At 37.5% G+C, this 19,757-nt stretch overlaps 1 protein-coding gene across 2 annotated transcripts in view; it reads right to left on the minus strand.

Moving 5' to 3' along the window:
• HNF4G (hepatocyte nuclear factor 4 gamma) overlaps nt 1-13,848 on the minus strand; it is a 436,782-nt gene extending 422,934 nt beyond the window's left edge. For both annotated transcript variants that reach the window (XM_081501546.1, XM_081501545.1), the window contains exons 1-2: nt 13,516-13,848; nt 11,406-11,536 (exon numbers count right to left, since the gene is read on the minus strand). The gene's annotated coding sequence lies outside the window, so the exon portion shown is untranslated. The remainder of the gene's footprint in view (nt 1-11,405; nt 11,537-13,515) is intronic.
• Between the last annotated feature and the right edge of the window lie 5,909 nt (nt 13,849-19,757).

A 19,757-nucleotide genomic window follows, 5' to 3' on the forward strand; every position in this document is an offset into this window, starting at 1 on the left:
GAGTAGCACTACTTTCTGCCCTAGCCTGCTACCCACTTCCACACTATTAGTGAAAGACAGTATCAATATTGTGTAGTTTTTTCTCTCCTTTAAAAAATGCGTAATTTCCAGTTACAGCAACTATAAATGAGATGCAGCAAGCATCTAAAAATTTAATCTACTCTGTTCATTTATACTTACTTACTGAAACAAAATATACAACCACTATAGTTTTAGTGTCCCAACCTCCAGAAAGGGATGGCAAATAGTTCCATACATTATTACTGAATCAAAAGAAAAACCGAGATCTCTGCGGCTTCTCTTATTTTGGAAATAGTTTCCATGTGGTTTAAATTATCTTTGAAATAATGTTTTTTTTTTAATCTGAAACCAAGCAGCAGGTCATGCTACCACTGACCAGGTTTGATCCATACCACACACAATATTCTTCTAACAAATCTTTAACATAATTTTCTATTAAAGCAAAATAAATGAATGTAGCACTTGTATGTCTTATTGAGGTGAGGCACAGTGGAAAGAGAGGGAGGAAAAAATAGAAAAAAGGGGGTGACTAAACTCACAACAATAACCAAGCAGATTAATTCACAAATTGTACCAAATTAGGAAATCAACACCACAACTATAAATGGGCAAGTAAAAATCTGTCAGGGAGGATGGACAGATGGGGTATACACATACAGACTTTGAATAAATACTGACAGACTGCTTTAAGAATGGTTGCAGTAGTCAGACTGCATCAGAAGAGGTCCTATATCTTAACTCCCACTCACACACTCCATTCTCCAGTTTTCTATTTTTTTTAATCCAGTAGGTATAACTGATACCTGAGTATGTTGTAACAGGTATTTTCCACTTCTGAATTAGAGTGTATCTTCATATTTTGGTGAGATTTTTGGACTTCTTCTTTGACAAATTAATCTTTTGCCTATTTTTCCATTGGGATTGTTGTATTTTATACAATTTTAATGGATTTTTGCATATTTTAGATCTTAATCCCTTATCAATTCTAGACATTAAGAATATTTTCTCTCATTCTGATAGTTATCAATTTCTTTCCTTTGATATTCTTTATTAAATAGAAAATTCTGATTTGCATATGATTAAAATAATCCCTTTTGTTTGTGATCTGGAAGTTTTAAGAAGTTGTTTTTCCCATCTAGGTAGCAAAGATATGCTCTCTCCCTTAGTTTTATTATCTTTAGCATTTTACCTTTTCTAGTTAAGACATCCAACATTAATTCATTGGATTTTCATCTGTGAATATTGGGTTAGGTTGGAATCACTTTTAACTTTCTTCATATCATAAACCAGTTCTCCCAAAACTTTCTAGAAAACATTTTTTTCTCATTGATTTTTTAGCACTGAATTATATTCCATTGTCTGGATATATCACAATTTATCTAATCACCTGCTTAAGAACATCTTGGTTGCTTCCAAGTTTTGGCAATTATAAATAAATCTGCTTTCAACACCCATGTGCAGGTTTTATGTGAAGATTTAAGATTTGATCTCATTTGGTTAAATACCAAGGAGTACAAGTGCTATATCATACAGCAATAGTAGGCTTAGTCTTGTTAAAAAAAGAAAGAAGATACTGTCTTCTAGAGTGGCTGTACAATTTGCATTCCAATCAGCAATGAATGAGAGCACCTGTTGCTCCACATACTCCCTAGTCATTGGCAATATCAGCATTTTGGATTCTCTATAGTTCTAATAGTTGTGTAGTGATATCTCATAGTCATTTTAATTTGAAATTTCTTAACGACATATGATGTTGAGCAGCTTTCCATAATTTGCCATTTGTGCATCTTTGGTCTATTCAGATCTTTTCCCCATTTTTAAATTGGATTATTTGATTTCTTGTTGTTGAGTTTTATGAGCTCTTTGTATATTTTGGATAACTTTCCTTTATCAACATGTGTTTTGCAAGTATTTTTCTCCTAGCCTGTAACTTGTCTTCCTGTTCTCTTAATAGGGTCTTTTGCAGAGCAGAGTCATTATTTTTAGCCTTACTCTTTTTCTCCCTTCCTTTTGGGACTCAACAATATGAATGTTAGCTCTTTAGTTTTGGTCCCACAGCCCCAGGCTCCTTTAACTTTTTTAGTCTATTTTCTGTTATTTAAGTCAGGTAAATCATATTGATACATAAATAAGTTCACTTATTTTCTCCTCTGACATCTCTGCTCTACTACTGAACCCATCAGAGAGTTATGCATTTAATTACTGTCTTATTCAAGCCAAGCACTTCCATTTAGTTCCTTTTTGATATTTTCTTTGCTTAAATTTTCTATTTTTTCATTCAAGAGAATTTTTATCTGTTTGTTTAAGTGTTTTTATGATAGTTACTTTAAGATTTCTGTCAGGTAATTCCAACATTTGATTTGTTTCTTTGGTGACATCTGTTGACTGTCTTTTCTCATCCACAGTGGGAAACTTCCCTAGTTCTTGATATGATTTTTACTGAATTCTAGACTTTCAGATATTATAAGACACTGGAATATATAAATATGTGTATGTATTTGTATTTATATTTATAGCAGACATTTACCATGCTGAAGTACAGCACAAAGGCTAAGCAGGCATTTAAATCAGCTTCTTACGCAGCCTCCCTGATATCACCCCATACAAGTGGGGTGCGTACTAGTGCAGCACCACTGCCTCCAAGCAGGAATATAAACTCAGCTCCCCCCTCAGCTCATGCCACCAGAGGAAAAGACAGGGAAAAGCAGAATATAGACTTGCCCTATTTCTTACCACTTCTTTTTGCCTCACTGATTCTGGGTGAAGGTAGAAGCTCCAATACTTTGGCTACCTGATGTGAAGAGTCGGCTCATTGGAAAAGAGACTGACGCTGGGAAAGGCTGAGAAGGAGGTGACAGAGGATCAGATGGTCGCACGGCATCACTGACTCAGTGGACATGAGTTTGCGCAAACTCCAGGAGACACTGCAGGACAGGGAAGCCTGGCATGCTGCAGCCCATGAAGTCACAAAAGAGTCAGACATGCGAGAGTGACCGAACACCAGAGACTCTCCCTACTCATTGAGACTTACTGATGTGGGGAAGAGGAGTGGGTAGTCTGCCTTGCACCACTTTGTTCGGTTTCTCTGACATCAGTTTGCAGTGGAGGCTCACCTTACCACTGGACCACACTGACACTATCTGGTCACAGCACTCGATGAGAGCTGACTGCTTCTGCCGGGAGTGGACTAGATATCAGTCTTCTGCTCGGCCTCACTGCCAGCGCCCCAACAAAGGAACAGAAACACCTCCTGCTTCAGCTGGTTGAAAACGGAAGGTCAGCTGCCTCCTGACCCTGTCAGCACTCAGGACGAGAGTCAGAGCATCACTGGATTCTGGAAGGCAGGTGTGGGTTGAAGGATCAACCTCACCTTCCACTTCTCTGAAACCATGACGAAAGGGGCAATTGTTCTGTTGATGTTTGAGTAGAGGATATATTACCAAAAACATTTTCTTTGTTAGGATACCCTTTTCTTGGAATGTTTTTCAAAAATATTTGTACCCTTAGATGGCTCCAGGTTAGAGGATTTTGGGGCACCCTAACCAGGATGTCAGGATGAAGCAAGAAAGAAACCTAGGGAACACACCCCCAAGGATTCTCTCAAGTCCTGAGTTTCCTAAGCAACCTGCCTTCTTCTTTCCACCTTTGAGAGATTTCCTGTAAGTCATTGTTGTAATGCATCCACAGACTTTCAGTAATAAGGGGGAAGGCCTGGGAGGAATGGGGCTACTCTATCCTGGCAGAACTGTAAGTCCTATCTTTTTTTTAAAGAATAAAAGCATAACAAAATATCTGAATGCTTTGTTATGTGGTAAGACTGAATAATAGTCTTCTTACCAATGATGTCCAATTACTGTGATGTCTAGAACCTGTGAATATGTTACCTTACATCAGCGACAGGAAACAAATACACTTACTATACTTCTTGTAGCACTTGTACTGGTTTCTTTTCTTACTTGAGTACCACATCTACAAGTGTTTTCCATATATGCCTCTGTATGTAAAACCTTCTGAGATATTGCATTCCAGCAAATATTATATCTTCACATTTGAATTTAATTTTATTATATCCTCAGATTTTAATTTAATAGAAAATTCTAAGTTATTTCCAAAACATAAAAAATATTACTCCTTTGAAATTTTGTACCCAGCGGTGATACTGAAATGCCTAATGTTCATATGCAACTCATTCTCTCATGGGTCTTTTCATTTTCTCTGAAAATATTTTGAATTTTCCCTTTGACCTTGATATTCTTAGAGTTCACTATACTAAGTGTGAATTTTCCTCTCTGAATACTTGCAATCTCAAGTCTTTCATATATATTCTTTAAACTTGGAAAATTTTAGGTAAATTATTTTTTCAAAATTTTTTTTTACTTTTATTTTCTTCTCTTTCTGAAGCTTCTGCATGGATTTATATATTTCTATTTCTGGCTTCTCTCTTAGCAATTCTCATATCTTTTCTATAACTTTATATGATCTTGCTGCATTTGGGGAGAGTTTCTTTTTTATGGATTTTATTTATTATTTAAAATTTTTTTTGTATTTGTATATAGCCAATTAATGAACAATGTTGTGATAGTTTCAGGTGAACAATGAAGGGATTCAGTCACACATATACTTGTATCCATTCTCCCCCAAACTCTTGGGGAGAGTTTCTTAACTTGATCTCTCAACTCATTCCTTCACCAGCTACATCTATCCTACTACTAGTGCACAAGGGTACATTTATTTTCTAGCTACCCTCTCTCAGACCATGATCTGTCACCCTTGATACACATTCCATTATTCCCATTTGCTCTCTTTATCTGTCTTGCCTTCAACGTAACTCACTCACATTTAGGGCATTCTTTTATTTTATGCCTTACTGTTCTGTTATTGTTATATTGTTCTAATTCTTTCTGCAATATTTTGTCTTGCTTTAATCCTTTACATGAAACATCCAGCTCTTCCAAGATATCTAAACTTCTCCTTGAACAACTGACACTTATGAAAATGTACCTGTCTATCCTTTCCTGTATAGTATCTTTCTAGACAAATCTGATTGAAGGGGTGTTATTAGCCAGATTTTCATGTTTTATCCATTCATAGATAGTTAGTCACTTATTGATACTTTAAGACAGAGAGTAGTTGGTTGTTCTCTTCTCACACAAATTTAATTACCTGTGTACATTTTACTTATAGAAGGGTTTTACTTAAAAATGGCAGTAGGACAGGAAGCATGTGGCATTAAGAATCTTAAACATTTTCATCTATATTTTTAGTAATTTTCAATAATGTTCTTAAAAACATTTTCAATAAATGTTCTTAAGTCTTCCAAAGGCTTAATTACTGGTCCCTGATCCTTACTGCCGGAGAAGGCAATGGCACTCCACTCCAGTACTCTTGCCTGGAAAATCCCATGGACAGAGGAGCCTGGTAGGCTACAGTCCATGGGGTCGCTAAGAGTCGGACACGACTGAGCGACTTCATTTTAACTTTTCCCTTTCATGCACTGGAGAAGGAAATGGCAACCCACTCCAGTATTCTTTCCTGGAGAATCCTAGGGACGGCGGAGCCTGGTGGGCTGCTGTCTATAGGGTCGCACAGAGTCGGACACGACTGAAGCGACTTAGCAGCAGCAGCAGCAGCAGCAGCAGATCCTTACTGCCATCTTTCCAAAAATGAAATCTTTTAGGTTTTATCCATTTCATTATGCTATAAAGTATATGCATCTAGACAATAACAGAAAGTAAATATTGTTTCAATATTTATGTTAGTTATGGTAATACTCTTAGGAATTCAATTATGCTTTACTTAGGTTATTATCCTATAATTAAATATGCATAAAATTTAAATTGCCGAAATAATAGCATATAGGCTAAATTTTGGCTCATAAACTTGAGAACAGAGACTGTGCTTCCTTGTTTATTATGGTGGCATGTTTTCCAGGAAGTAACCCTTCATTTTGCTCTTGCAAAAGTTCTTCTAAGTGCAGATAACTTGCAAAAAGTAAATACTGTTGATACTTCTATCTAAACATTTTTTTCATTGTATTGCTTTACATTTAAAATCCTTGGAAGCAACCGTTGTGTGGCTGTGAATTACACAGGAACGTTTCTTTGATTCATCATTCTAAAATTTTTTTAGGTTTTATTTTAATGGAAAAGAATTCTCAAATCCTTTCCCCTTGTTTTTCCCTGAACTTTTCCATTTCTCCTCTTTCACTCTAGCCCAAGTTTTCACATCTATATCTGTTTCTCCTTTCCAGTCAAGTGCTCCAACCGGTGGGCAAGGCTGCCAGTAAGCAAAGATTTACTCAGCGTGTGAGGACGTGGAAGAGTATTTGGCTGGTGTGTGCCCAGGCTAGCTTTCTCTGGCAGTGCTAACTGAAGGCTACTGTCAAACAGAATGTCATATTCACCAAAAGAGCTGGGGAAGAGCCATTAGAACCAGCAGAAATTATCTGCGGGTTGGTCTAATTTTTTTTTTCCCCACTGTGGAGGAACATTTCTTCTTTTCTTTGTGGATTGTTATATTTCTTCAATTGCCATAAGAAAAATGTTTAAATGTTTTTAAAAAGATGACTCATATAAAGAAAAGACAGTACGTGCAATAAGGTTGATATTTAATAATACCTGTTGATAAAGAACACATAACAGATTTCCTAATTTATATTCTGATTTTTCAAATGTTTGTCAAGTTTCACAACTGATTGTATTACATGTCAAATGCTATAATTTTAACACTTTGTCATCTGTGGTATTGTAAGGAAACAGAGTATGTGCAGATAAAAAGAAAAAATGCATACATAAGAAATAAATTTATCCATCTGGTCTTGCAATCATACATAAATTGTTTTCAATATGCACATACTATGTGTGTGTTCTTGTACAAAAACCAAAAATGTACATTTATAAACTCTATGAATAAAAATTAATGATTATAATATGTAAGTATTCAGTGAAGCCCTGATTCATAATGTAACAAGTCTCATAAAGGTTGAAATATCAATCATCAAAGTAGATACTACATAGCAATAGACTTAATATCCTCTTAGATGATCTTAGGTGGGTCCACACCAGATCACATGCATCACTACTTGTTTTATACACCAAGCAATTAGAAAGTCAAGCATTTTGGTTAATAATACTATTTCAACAAGGAAAACTATAGTGATAAATACTCCTGGAGTAATGTACACAAGGTACACATTAACACACTTACCTTTGTTGCATTGATCCTACACAAGCTTTCAGGGCTGCTGAACCATACATTTTTCTTTGACACCACAGACAAATAAACCTGTTCAGACTATTATCCTTTTCTACATTATCACTGTTTTTGTATTTCAATGGTGTTTATTTTACTTTATCAACTTTAGATATTCCAGACACTGGCCTAATTCATCAACCACTTAATTTCCCAACACTTTTGATCTTCCAGATCTTGGGCTCCCCCTATGACCTGAAACTATGAAAGCTCTCTACTGTTATCTTGTTGTCAGCAAAACTTGATAACTCATTGACTTTTGAACCTAAGTGTCTACCCTATTTACCTGACTGTAGTAACCCTATATTTCAATATGGCATCAATCAGATGAATGAAGGATTTTCTCCAAGCACTGATAGATATTAAAATAGTCTCTAGTGTATCTCTGTTAACTCTGTGAAAAAACAGATATAAATGCATGGAAAATTTCAGAATCACTGCCATCAGTTCTTAATAAATTTTTTAATAAACAAATTAGTAGCAATTATATTTAAAACAGAAGTGTTTTATTTTATTTTCAAATCATTTTGGAGTTCAGTGAGTAGAGTTTTAATCTAAAATCATCTAAAAAAACATTTAACATCTCTGTTTCTGCTCTTCTTATTTATAAAATGGAAATATAAACATCTATTTCATGGGGGTTTTGTCAGACTCAAATACTATATGGGAAAAGAGCCTGTAAGTTTTAAGACATTACTGGAATTTGAAGAATTATTATGTGACACGTTCGTAAGACTAACAAAAATCAAATTAAGATCATTTTCCTCTATTAAAATATGTGAAAGAAAAATTGAATATTAAATGAGCTTTTAGGTGTTTATCGCTTTCATAAAATATAGATTGGAATCATAACTTAAAAGATACGAGCTGCAAAGTTTTAGAATTTGTGTATATCCCAATGCAATGCATATTTACAGAAGACAGAATGAGAGCCTGACACTGAGTGAAAACTTTCGCTAAACAATTCTCAATGTTGAAAGATACTTAGTTACCTTACTCTTCTTGGTGTTGACTACAACTTCTTGCCTATTCATATCATGTACTCCTTTGTAAACATGTTTTATACATTCATGTCATCTAAGTCCTACCTGGGGCTTCCCTTGAGGCTCAGCTGGTAAAGAATCCACCTGCAATGCGGAAGACCTGGGTTTGATCTCTGGGTTGGGGAGATCCACTGGAGAAGGGAAAGGCTCAACTCCAGTATTATGGCCTGGAGAATTCCATGGACTGTATGGTCCATTAGATCGCAAAGAGTCGGACACGACTGAGTGACTTTCACACACAAGTCCTACTTAAAAGGGTCAGAGTTACTGTGTAACAAGACAGAAAAAGAAAAGGATGATCTCTCCCAAAAGGATTCTGCTGGGCAATGAGGATGTGTATAGGGAGAGAAAGTAAGTCACGACATCATGAAATGCATATGACATATGACCTCCCATCACAGGCTCTGGGGATATCACTGATTCAGTTTACTAAAAAGTAGAAAATTATAGCAAGCAGGAACTGTAATTGTAACCAAAAGCATTAAGTATCCAATACTAAGCCTGTTTCTCAAACTGGACTATTTAACTGGCCAAAAAAAAAAAAATGATTTTACAGTTCCTATGAAAATATTAACACGTGAGACTAGCTGGAAAATTTTTTAAAAACGTGAGTAGTAAGCCACACCAAACATTAAATTAAAATGTTTGCAAAACAAATTAATAAAACCTGTTAGTACTGGCTGATAGGTAGCTAGATCAATAGAAGATAGAGGCAATAATGATATCAAATATTTATGGAAATTTAGTTCAAATAAGGCAGCATTTTCAAATTTATGTGGGAAAGGTGAATTATTCAAACAACAGTGTTAGGAAAAATGGATAGCCATTCAGAAAAATATAGTTGAATTTCTCCTTCCTCAGTCCTTATACCAAAATAAATTTTAGGTTGATCCAATATTTAAACATAATAAACAAAAACCTTAAAAGGCTAGAAGGAAACACTGAATTTTTTTTTTTAATATATGTTTGAAGTAAGAATTGCTCTTCTAAGCAGAATATCGGAAATCATTGAGGAAAAGATCTAAGAAATTTAACAACACATAAATCCAAGTTTAAAAATAAAAAGAAAAATGCTGGCAAAAATGTTTTCAAATTAATGAGGAAATGTTAATTTCTTAGAGTAGTAGCACATGGTTAAGAGTTCACATTGCATGTATGCACAAATCCACAAATACAAACAAAGACATGCAGATCTATGATTGTTAAGCCATATAAGGCCTGGCTGAATTTATAAAGGGAAGCTGGGTGTCAAAGTAATATACTTTTCATGATATAGCTTTAGAAACTCCCAGTATCTTTTATTGTTGTCATGGGTTACATTGCCTCTTCCAAATAAAACACAGCTTACAAAAACAAACATTTGTAACTTTTTGGTTCCAGCCAGAGCTGAATAGCCTGTTTTGGACTAACCTTCCAGCACAGGATAACTATAAAAGTGGGAAAAGATCTATAAAACATGGATTTGAAAATTTTGGAAAGCATCAAACGTAGGCAGGGCTTGAAGGGCTAAAATCTTTGGGAAAAGGGAAGTGTGTAATGAAACAGCAGACCAGGGAGACAGCAGAAGCCCCAAGTGCAAGTCTTACTACCCTGAAAAGACTGAGGCCAGATGCTGGTGCTACCATACTGGCTCAGATTTAGTGGGCAATCACCAGGGGAGAAGAAAACCTCAGAGACAGGGCTCAAACATTAGTATACAAATCTCCCCTAAATCACTGGCTAACTTCTACTGTGCACTCACAGAATAAGACTCAAAATTTTTTTTTAACTTAGAAACAGCATCTGGGAGGTTAAAATGCTAAAGCAGAGATGGCAGTAGCCACATGATTTAGAGAGAAGAGTTGTAGTACAAACTCTGCCAAGGTGGGGTGGCTCTGGTTACTAACCAGTGCTTTAATTTGAGACCCCAGGAAGGCTATGCTCTAATAGTAAGGGCCTTGAGAATAAAATAAAAAATAAAATAGCTAGCCCTAACAAAGATAAACACCAAGCCTCAATAGGACCAAGGTGATCCAAGAGGCTCTGGTTGTTTTCCAAAAGAAAATTTAGCCCCCCTGGAGGAAGAGAACATCACTTAGAATTTCTACTATATTCCTCCAATTCAAATATATGAAGAATGCAAAAAAGAAAAGAAATAACCCCAGATCAAATAAAAATAAGGAAAGAGAAATCTACAGGTGATTTAGATATTTTAGTTACCAGTTTGTTATTAGTCTGATTGCCAAAAAATAAATATAAAGAGAAAATTTTAAGTGCAGCCATATTTTGCATTCAAAGGAACAAAAATAAAACTTGATGGACATCATCACTATGGAAGGCAGAAGACAATGGAATATTTTAAAGCGATCAAAAAGAAGAAAGACACGTTACCTAGAGATTTCTCTCTAGCAAAATTGTCCTCAAAAAGTGAAGATGAAGTAAAGACATGTCAGATAGATAAAAGTTGAGCAGATACACAAGCAGTCAACCTATACTACAGGAAATTATATTTTTCATGTTAAATAAATATAACCATATATGAGAACACAGAATTTCTGAAGTGAACACAAACACTGGAAAAAGTAAATACAAATAAACATTTTCTACTTCAGTGAATAACAATAATGTCCTGTAAGACAAATCACAAATGCAGATGTAAAATTTATGACAACATGAGCACAAAAGGCAGGACTGGTGTTAAAGGAAGTTCAACTCTTTGAAGGCACTTGCATTTGGAAGTGACAAATGCGCTAATTGAAGGTAGACAGTAATATAATAAAAAATGCATATTAGAGTCCCTATACATTACCACTATGAGAAAGAGCTAGAAAGGTAATGGAAAAGGAAAAATGGAAAAATTAAATATACTCAGCTTATCCAAAAGAAGACAAGAAAGGAGAAATAAGGAATAAAAAACATGATCAAATGGAAAATACGTATCAAGTGTAGGGCATTTCAGAGCTAAGCAATGAACAATAACCACAAGGTGGCAGAAGCACATACAAACTTTACTCGGCAGAGCATGGACAGGTTTTCATGGGGTGGGGGAGATCCTCACAACAAGAAGCTTTTGAGTGGCTAAAATATGAGGGAGAAAAACAGGAAACTTACTTGTCTAGGTGATGTCCCTCACAGCCCAGTGAGGAGCTCACTGGCCTGGTTATTGAAGCTTCCTCGACCAGCAGATGACTTTCCAGGGCATTTGCTTATGACAAAAGTTATCTTCACACTTGGTACCCATTCTGAAAAGTGAAAGTGAAAGTGAAGTCACTCAGTCTTGCCTGACTCTTTGCAACCCAGTGGACTGTAGCCTACCAGGCTCCTCCATCCATGGGATTTCCCAGGAAAGAATACTGGAATGGGTTGCCATTTCCATCTCCAGGAGATCTTCAAGACCCAGGGACTAAATCCGGGTCTCCTGCATTGCAGGCAGATGCTTTACCGTCTGAGCCACCAAGGAAGTCCTCTGAAAAGTATATGTGCACAAAAAGATTAGGCGGTCTATACACCTAATAAAAGATGCTGACTCAGGGAGAGAAATAACTAATAAAAGCACAGAATCTAGAGCCATATTTTAAGAGTTCAGATCCTGGTTTTTATTTATTTATTCTGGATGATTTTGAGGAAGTTACTGAACTCTTATCAATCTATAAAATGACCATGATAATAATGGCCCTTTCCTCACTAAATTGTAACATGGATCCTGTGAGTTTACATATAAACCGTTTAGGAGCATGCATGGCACAAAATAAGCACTCTATAAAAATGGCTATTACTAGTAATATTCAAAAAAGCACTTGCTAGGCCTCTTAGTATTTCACACAGCAGTATCAGTGGTCTGGGCAGGTTTTTAATGTCTTAGAGTCTGAGGTGTCTCTTGTAATTTTTTTACTTTCTAAAAAATACGTTATGATGCAACAAATGAATATGCTTCTAAACTGATGCACTAAACTACCTAATAAGGTTTATTCATTATTAGTGTGGTGCTTATCCTTACAGGTAGAGTGTTTGTAATATTAATATAATCACTGACTTGATACTCTGTGAAGTTTGCAAGGATGTATTCAAAGTATTTAGGCATCAGGAGTCGTAACTGGGTCTATGTGCTTATTCCTGGCTTTATCTAGGGGAAATAAAGAAAATGTGATTAGAAATCTTAAGATATTTAAAATCAGTCAAAGCTTTATAAGACTTGGGCCAAAGCAGTGCATATTCAATTTTTCCACCTGAAAACTGAGAGGATGAATGGTAGTTAGATGAATACTAAGACATTTATCCAACACACCATCAATTTAGGAAGAATGTAAATTTATACACACATACAGAGAAGGCAATGGCAACCCACTCCAGTACTCTTGCCTGGAAAATCCCATGGATGGAGGAGCCTGGTAGGCTGCAGTCCATGAGGTCGCTAAGAGTTGGACAAGACTGAGCGACTTCACTTTCACTTTTCACGTTTATGCATTGGAGAAGGAAATGGCAACCCACTACAGTGTTATTGCCTGTAGAATCCCAGGGACGGAGGAGCCTGGTGGGCTGCCGTCTATGGGGTCGCACAGAGTCGGACATGACTGAAGCAACTTAGCAGCAGCAGCATACACACATAAATTCATTCACAACAGAGGCAGAGGTTATCCAACTATAATTCTCAAAAGAACCTAAGATTTGTTTCGTTTTGCTGATTAAAATGGTATCAGAGTTACAGAACAATTTCCAGCTCATCTGTTCTGGATAGTATTTTCATAATTACTCCCTTCCATTGAACATCTCAGCTGCACCAGAGTAAGGAGCCAAGTAGGAGTAAAAATCTTACTATTAAGCAGGGACAAGAGTCCCCTAATTCTTTTCTTCTCTGATGTTTGATAACTGAAGTCCATTAAAAACTTCTCGCGGGATTCCTTAAATTAAAAAAGGAGTCTGGCAGGCTACAGTTCATGGGGCTCGCAAAGAGTCGGATACGACTTAGCGGCGAAACAACAACAAAGGTTATTTGTATTTAATAGCTATAAGAGGACCACACACCTCCCAGGTTAAATGCAAATACTGGATTTGGCCTATTTTGATGACTGCTGGGTCTAGCAGGCCGAGATGCAGCCCGCTGCCCAGGTGGATCTGGGCAGTGTCGGGAGAGGCCGGGCTGTAGGCCGGGGCTTCTGGGAAAAAACGCTGCCAAGATCCGGCCCACTCCAAAATAGAGATGCCTGTTTCCCCAAAACCTTACCTCAGGAGAGCTCCTCAGTCTTGCTGTCCAGAGACACATGAGGAAGAGTCCTCCGTTGCTGAGAGACGCCTGGGAGGCCTGACTCCCAGAGGCCCCGGTGTATCTTCCCGGCACCAGGCCCCAAGAACCTTCTCTTCTCCTCGTCAGCAGTGGAAGAGGGTAACCGCTGGCCCCAGGAAGATGGACTGGGGACTAGGCCAGCCCTATCCGCACAGTCCTAGAGTTCCGGAATGCCTGAGAGTAGGTGCGGGGTGCTAGAGGCTTAGTATGCAAGTGGGCGGAGGGAGCGCGTGGGCGAGCAGGCTGAACTGCGCATGCGCTTCCTGCTGACTCAGCATCCTGGCCCTTCGGAAAAGAAAGTGGTCGCTAAGTCGGGTCCTTTCTGTGAACCTACGGACGGTAGCCCACCAGGCTCCTCTGTCCAAGGGATTTTCCAAGCAAGAGTACCGGAATGGGTTGCCATTTGCTTCTCCAGTCTCCAGGGGATCTTTCCAACCTAGGGATCAAACCTGGGTCTCCTGCATTGCAGGCAGATGCTTTACCCTCTGAGCCAGCAGGGAAGCCCCTCAATCGCAAATCCACACCTTTATAGGGATGAGTTAGTATGGAGATCCAACCATTCCATCCTAAAAGAGATTAGTCCTGAGTGTTCATTGGAAGGACTGATGTTGAAGCTGAAACTGCAATACTGACTGATGCGGAGAACTGAATCATTTGAAAAGGCCTTGATGCTGGGAAAGATTGAAGGCGGGAGGAAAAGGGGACGACAGAGGATGAGATGGTTGGATGGTAACTCCGGGAGTTGGCGATGGACAGTGAGGCCTGGCGTACTGCAGTCCATGGGGTCGCAAAGAGTCGGACACGACTGAGCGACTGAACTGAACTGAAGTATGGTCAGAGGAGCCTGGCTAGCTACAGTCCATGAGATCCATGAGATTGCAGAGTCGGACACGAATGAGCACTTGTCAGCAGCAGGGACTGTTAGCCAGGTCTCTGGGGGAATTCCTTTGGATCCCAAGCAACACCAGGAAGTTGACTGATGAAAACTACCTGGGAAGCCTGACTCAAACAGGCTCTATGTGGGCCTTCATAGCACGGAGCCTTGAGTCCAGCTACAAAGATGTTCCTCTCTCCTCTTCCAGAGTGCAGTTGAGGAAACTGCTATCTACCCCAGGAAGATAAGGGGATGGAAAGAGTTGGTCCAGGTTCACAAATTTTCATGGAACGCTCTGGAGTGTGAGGGAACAAATGGAACCATTTCCAGAGCTCCCCAGGACCCAGGAAACAAGCTCTGATCAACCACAGTGGCTATTCCTTGCGTATCAGTGGGACCACTTAATAGAGACTCCAGAAAGTTAGACCTTAGTGACTAAACATTCTCTACATAGTGATTAAACAGAAAAATCTTAACAGCTGCTGAAGGAAAAAGAACCGTTATGCAGAGAAAGATACAAATAGAATGACCGCAGAAATCTCCTCAGAAAATACGTTAAGCCAGAAGAAGTAAATGACATGACATCTTTAAAATGATAAAAGCAAACAATGGTGGACGCAGAATTTTATATTCAGTGAAAATAGTTTTAAAAATTAAAGCAAAATAAGGACTTTTGGAGACCATCTATTATAAAACACAAAAACCAAAAGAGTAAGTTGGACTCCATCAAATTTATATTTTCTGCTTTCCACAAAACACCATTCAAAAAGTAAAATATATATGTATGCGTGTGTCTATATACACACACACACACACATATATATATAGTTTAAGATATATATCCTTGTATGTATACGACAAAAGCCTTGTATCCAGGGTATATAAAAAACTTGCTATAATTCAGTCATAAAAAGATAACCAATCTAATTTTAAAATGGGCAAAAAGTTTTGAATAGACACTTCACTGAGTAGATATATAAATGGCACATGAAAAAAATCTCAACATCATTCATCAGGCAAATGCAAAATAAAACCACAATAAATGAGAGAGGATTACACATGTGTTGAACAGATAAAATTGGAAAGGTTAAATATAATCAAGTTTGCCAAACAAGCGGAGCAATCAAGAGCTCTCCTGCATTACTTGTGGGACTGTAAAATGGTACAACCACTGTGAAAAAATTTGGACAGAAATTGTTTAAACACCTATTTGTTATATAACCCAGAAATTTTGCTACCTGTGTATCTAAGAGAAATTAAAATATGTGTATAGGCGAAGTCTTGTACTTGAGCATTATTCGTTACCTAAAACATGGAACATTCATCTGCAGTAGATGAATGGATGAATGAATTGATGGATATTCATACAATAGAGTACTATTCAATGATTAAAAGTGAAAAATTACTGATGAATGTAACAGCATGAATAAATCTTAAAAACGTTATGCAGAGCAAAAGGAGCCAGACGTGAAGTAGTATATACTACATAGATATTATATTTATATGAAACCCTAGAGAAGTTAAATCTATTCTTGATAAAAAGCAAAACAGTGATTGCTGAATCTGGGGCATTTGGCAGATTGACTGGGAATAAGCACCACAAAATTGGGGGGGTGGGATATGGAAACATTTTATATCTACTTATGATGGTAGTAAATGCAAGTGTATACATTTGTCAACACTCTTGTAGTTTTAATTGTGTCCTCCAAAATTCACACTTAAATCTTAATCCCCAGTGCTAGGAATGTGGTACCTTATTTGGAAATAGAGTCATTGCTGAAGTCATCAGTTAAGATGAGGTCATTGTGGATGACTTCTGTACTTATAAAAAGGGAAATTTGGACACACGCACACACAAAGGATATGTCATGTGTATATTGGATTTATGCCACATGCCAAGGAAATGCGCAAGAATGTCATCAAACCAACAGAAGATAGAAGTGAGACATGGAACAAGTCATTCCCTGGAGCATTCAGAGGGAGCATGGCCCTGCCAGAACCTTGATCTGGGACTTCTAGTCTCCAGAACTGTGACTAAGTTTCAGCAATAAATTTCTTTTGCTTAAACCACTCATTTTGTGGTACTTCATTACAGCAGGACTAGGAAGTTAATACAACTCATCAAAGTATATAATAAATGCATGTTAAGTCGCAACAGTCATGTCCGATTTTTTGTGGCCCCATGGACTGTAGCCCGCCAGGCTCCTCTCTCTGTGGCATTCTCTAGGCAAGAATACTGGAGTGGTTTTATTCCTAGTTTTTTAAGGAATCTGTATACCGTCTTCCATAGTGGCTGTATCAATTTACATTCCCATCAACAGTGCAAGAATGTTCCCTTTTCTCCACACCCTTTCCAGAATTTATTGTTTGTAGAGATTTTGATGATGGCCATTCTGACTGGTGTGAGGTGATATCTCATTGTGGTTTTGATTTGCATTTCTCTAATAATGAACGATGTTGAGCATCTTTTCATGTGTTTGTTGGCCATCTGTGTGTCTTCTTTGGAGAAATGTCTGTTTAGGTCTTTTCCCCACTTTTTGATTGGGTTGTTTATTTTCCTGTTATTGAGTTGTATAAACTGCTTGTATATTTTGGAAATTAATCCTTTGTCAGTTGTTTCATTTGCTATTATTTTCTCCCATTCCGAGGGTAGTCTTTTCACCTTGCTTATAGTTTCCTTTGCTGTGCAAAAGCTTTTAAGTTTAATCAGGTCCCACTTGTTTACTTTTGTTTTTATTTCCATTACTCTAGGAGGTGGGTCATAGAGCATCTTGTTTTGATTTATGTCATCGAGTGTTCTGCCTATGTTTTCCTCTATGAGTTTTACAGTTTATGATCTTACATTTAAGTCTTTAACTCATTTTGAAATTATCTTTGTGTATAGTGTTACGAAGTGTTCTAATTTCATTCTTTTACATGTAGCTGTCCAGATTTCCCAGCACCATTTATCGAAGAGGCTGTCTTTGCCTCATTGTATATTCTTGCCTCTTTTTGTCAAAAAGAAGGTACCCATAAGTGCATGGGCTTATTTCTGGGCTTTCTATCTTGTTCTGGTGGTCTATATTTCTGTTTTTGTGCCAGTACCATACTGTCTTGATGACTGTAGCTTTGTAGTATAATCTGAAGTCAGGAAGGTTGATTCCTCCAGCTCCATTCTTCTTTCTCAAGACTGCTTTGGCTATTCAGGGTGTTTTGTGTTTCCACATGAATTGTGAAATTTTTTGTTCTAGTTCTGTGAAAAATGCTAGGAATAAAACCACCATATGACCCAGCAATCCCACTCCTAGTCATATACCCTGAGGAAACCAGGGTTAAAAAAGATACATGTATCCCATTGTTCATTGCAGCACTATTTACAATACCTAGAAGATGGAAACAACCTAGTTGCCCATCAACAAATGAATGGTTAAAGAAGTTGTGGTACATATACACAATGGAATATTACTCAGCCATAAAAAGAAATGCATTTGAGTCAGTTCTGATGAGGTGGATGAACCTAGAACTTATTATACAGAGTGAAGTGAGTCAGAAAGAGAAAGATAAATATTGTATTCTAACACACATATATGGAATCTAGAAAAATGGCACTGAAGAATTTATTTACAGTGTGGCAAGGGAGAAACAGACATGGAGAGTAGACTTATGAACATGAGGAGAGGGGAGGAGAGGGTGAGATGTATGGAAAGAGTAACATGGAAACTTACATTATCATATGTAAAACAGATAGCCAATGGGAATTTGCTATATGACTCAGGAAACTCAAACAGGGGCTCTATATCAACCTAGAGGGGTGGGATGGGGAGGGAGATGGGAGGGAGGTTCAAAAGGGAGGGGATATATGTATACCTATGGCTGATTCATACTGAGGTTTGACAGAAAACAACAAAATTCTGTAAAGCAATTATCCTTCAATAAAAAAGATTAAGAAAAAAAAAAAAGAATACTGGAATGGTCTGCCATTTCCTCCTCCAGGGGGATCTTCTCGACCCATGGATCGAACCCACGTCTCTTACATCTTCTGCAATGGTAGGCAGGTTCTTTACCACTTGCACCACCTGGGAAGCTGTCAATAAGTGCAAACATTTTCTTAAATGTAAATTACACCTCAACAAATTTTATTTTAACTGATTGAATCTAGTTCATTAATATCTGAAATAAAGTCCTTGAAACTTTGGGGAGTTCACATGGAGATAAGTTATATAATCTTTTAGAATTTGCATTCTAATACATAAATTTGGGAAAGTAATCTTGCCTCATAAGTTTGTTGTGAGAATCAAATAATATATATGAAAATGTAAAGCAGTGTTTCTAACACACTATTGGAGCTCAATACATTTTATTCCTTCCCCTGGAATGAATGAAAGCAGAAAGCTTCCCAGGGGCTGGGGTGGGGAGGGGTGCTATTTTTTGTTCTGTTTATTTATTTCTGTTTTTCATTGTATTGTTACTAACGAAGTTGTTCTCATATGACTTAAAAAATATTTATTTGTTTTAGCATAAGTGACTGTAGTCATGAAATTACAAGATGTTTGCTACTTGGAAGAAAAGCTATGACAAACCTAGACAGCAATTAAAAAGCAGAGACATCTCTTTGCTGACAAAGGTCTTTATAGTAAAAGGTATGGTTTTTCCAGTAGTTGTGTATGGATGTGAGAGTTGGACCATAAAGAAGGTTGAGCACTGAAGAACTGATTCTTTTGAACTGTGGTGCTGGAGAAGACTCTTGAGAGTCCCTTGGACAGCAAGATCAAACCAATCAATCCTAAAGGAAGTTAACCCTGAATGGAAGGACTGATGCTGAAGCTGAATCTCCAATACTTTGGCCACCTGATGCAAAGAATTGACTCGTTGGAAAATACCCCAATGCTGGGAAAGATTGAAGGCGGGAGGAGAAGGGGGTGGCAGAAGGTGAGATGATTAGATAGCATCACCAACTCAGTGGGCATGAATTTGAGCAAGCTCTGGGAGATAGTGGAGGTCAGAGGAGCCTGGCATGCTGCAGTCCACAGAGTTGCAAAGAGTCAGACACAACTCAGCAACTGAACAACCACAAAAGACCTCAGTCAGGCTGGGACTTAACATTTTTTAAGTTATTTTACATCAACCCATGTGGTTTTAAATATTTATTCCTGACTTCTATTTCATCTTACATGCATTTCTCTTTCTGAAAGTGAGCTTATCAGATGCAGTCTTGGGTAGGCCCTCTGTTTTCATCTTCATCACTGTAGTCATAAATATAGTTGACAATTAGTTTCAATTAGAATATGTTTTCAGCAATTGTTGAAAAATTAGTTTTCACAATTTAATG

The sequence above is a fragment of the Giraffa tippelskirchi genome, chromosome 6 (assembly GCF_054371585.1).
Source record: "Giraffa tippelskirchi isolate mGirTip1 chromosome 6, T2T-mGirTip1v1.2.pri, whole genome shotgun sequence".
NCBI lineage: Eukaryota > Metazoa > Chordata > Mammalia > Artiodactyla > Giraffidae > Giraffa > Giraffa tippelskirchi.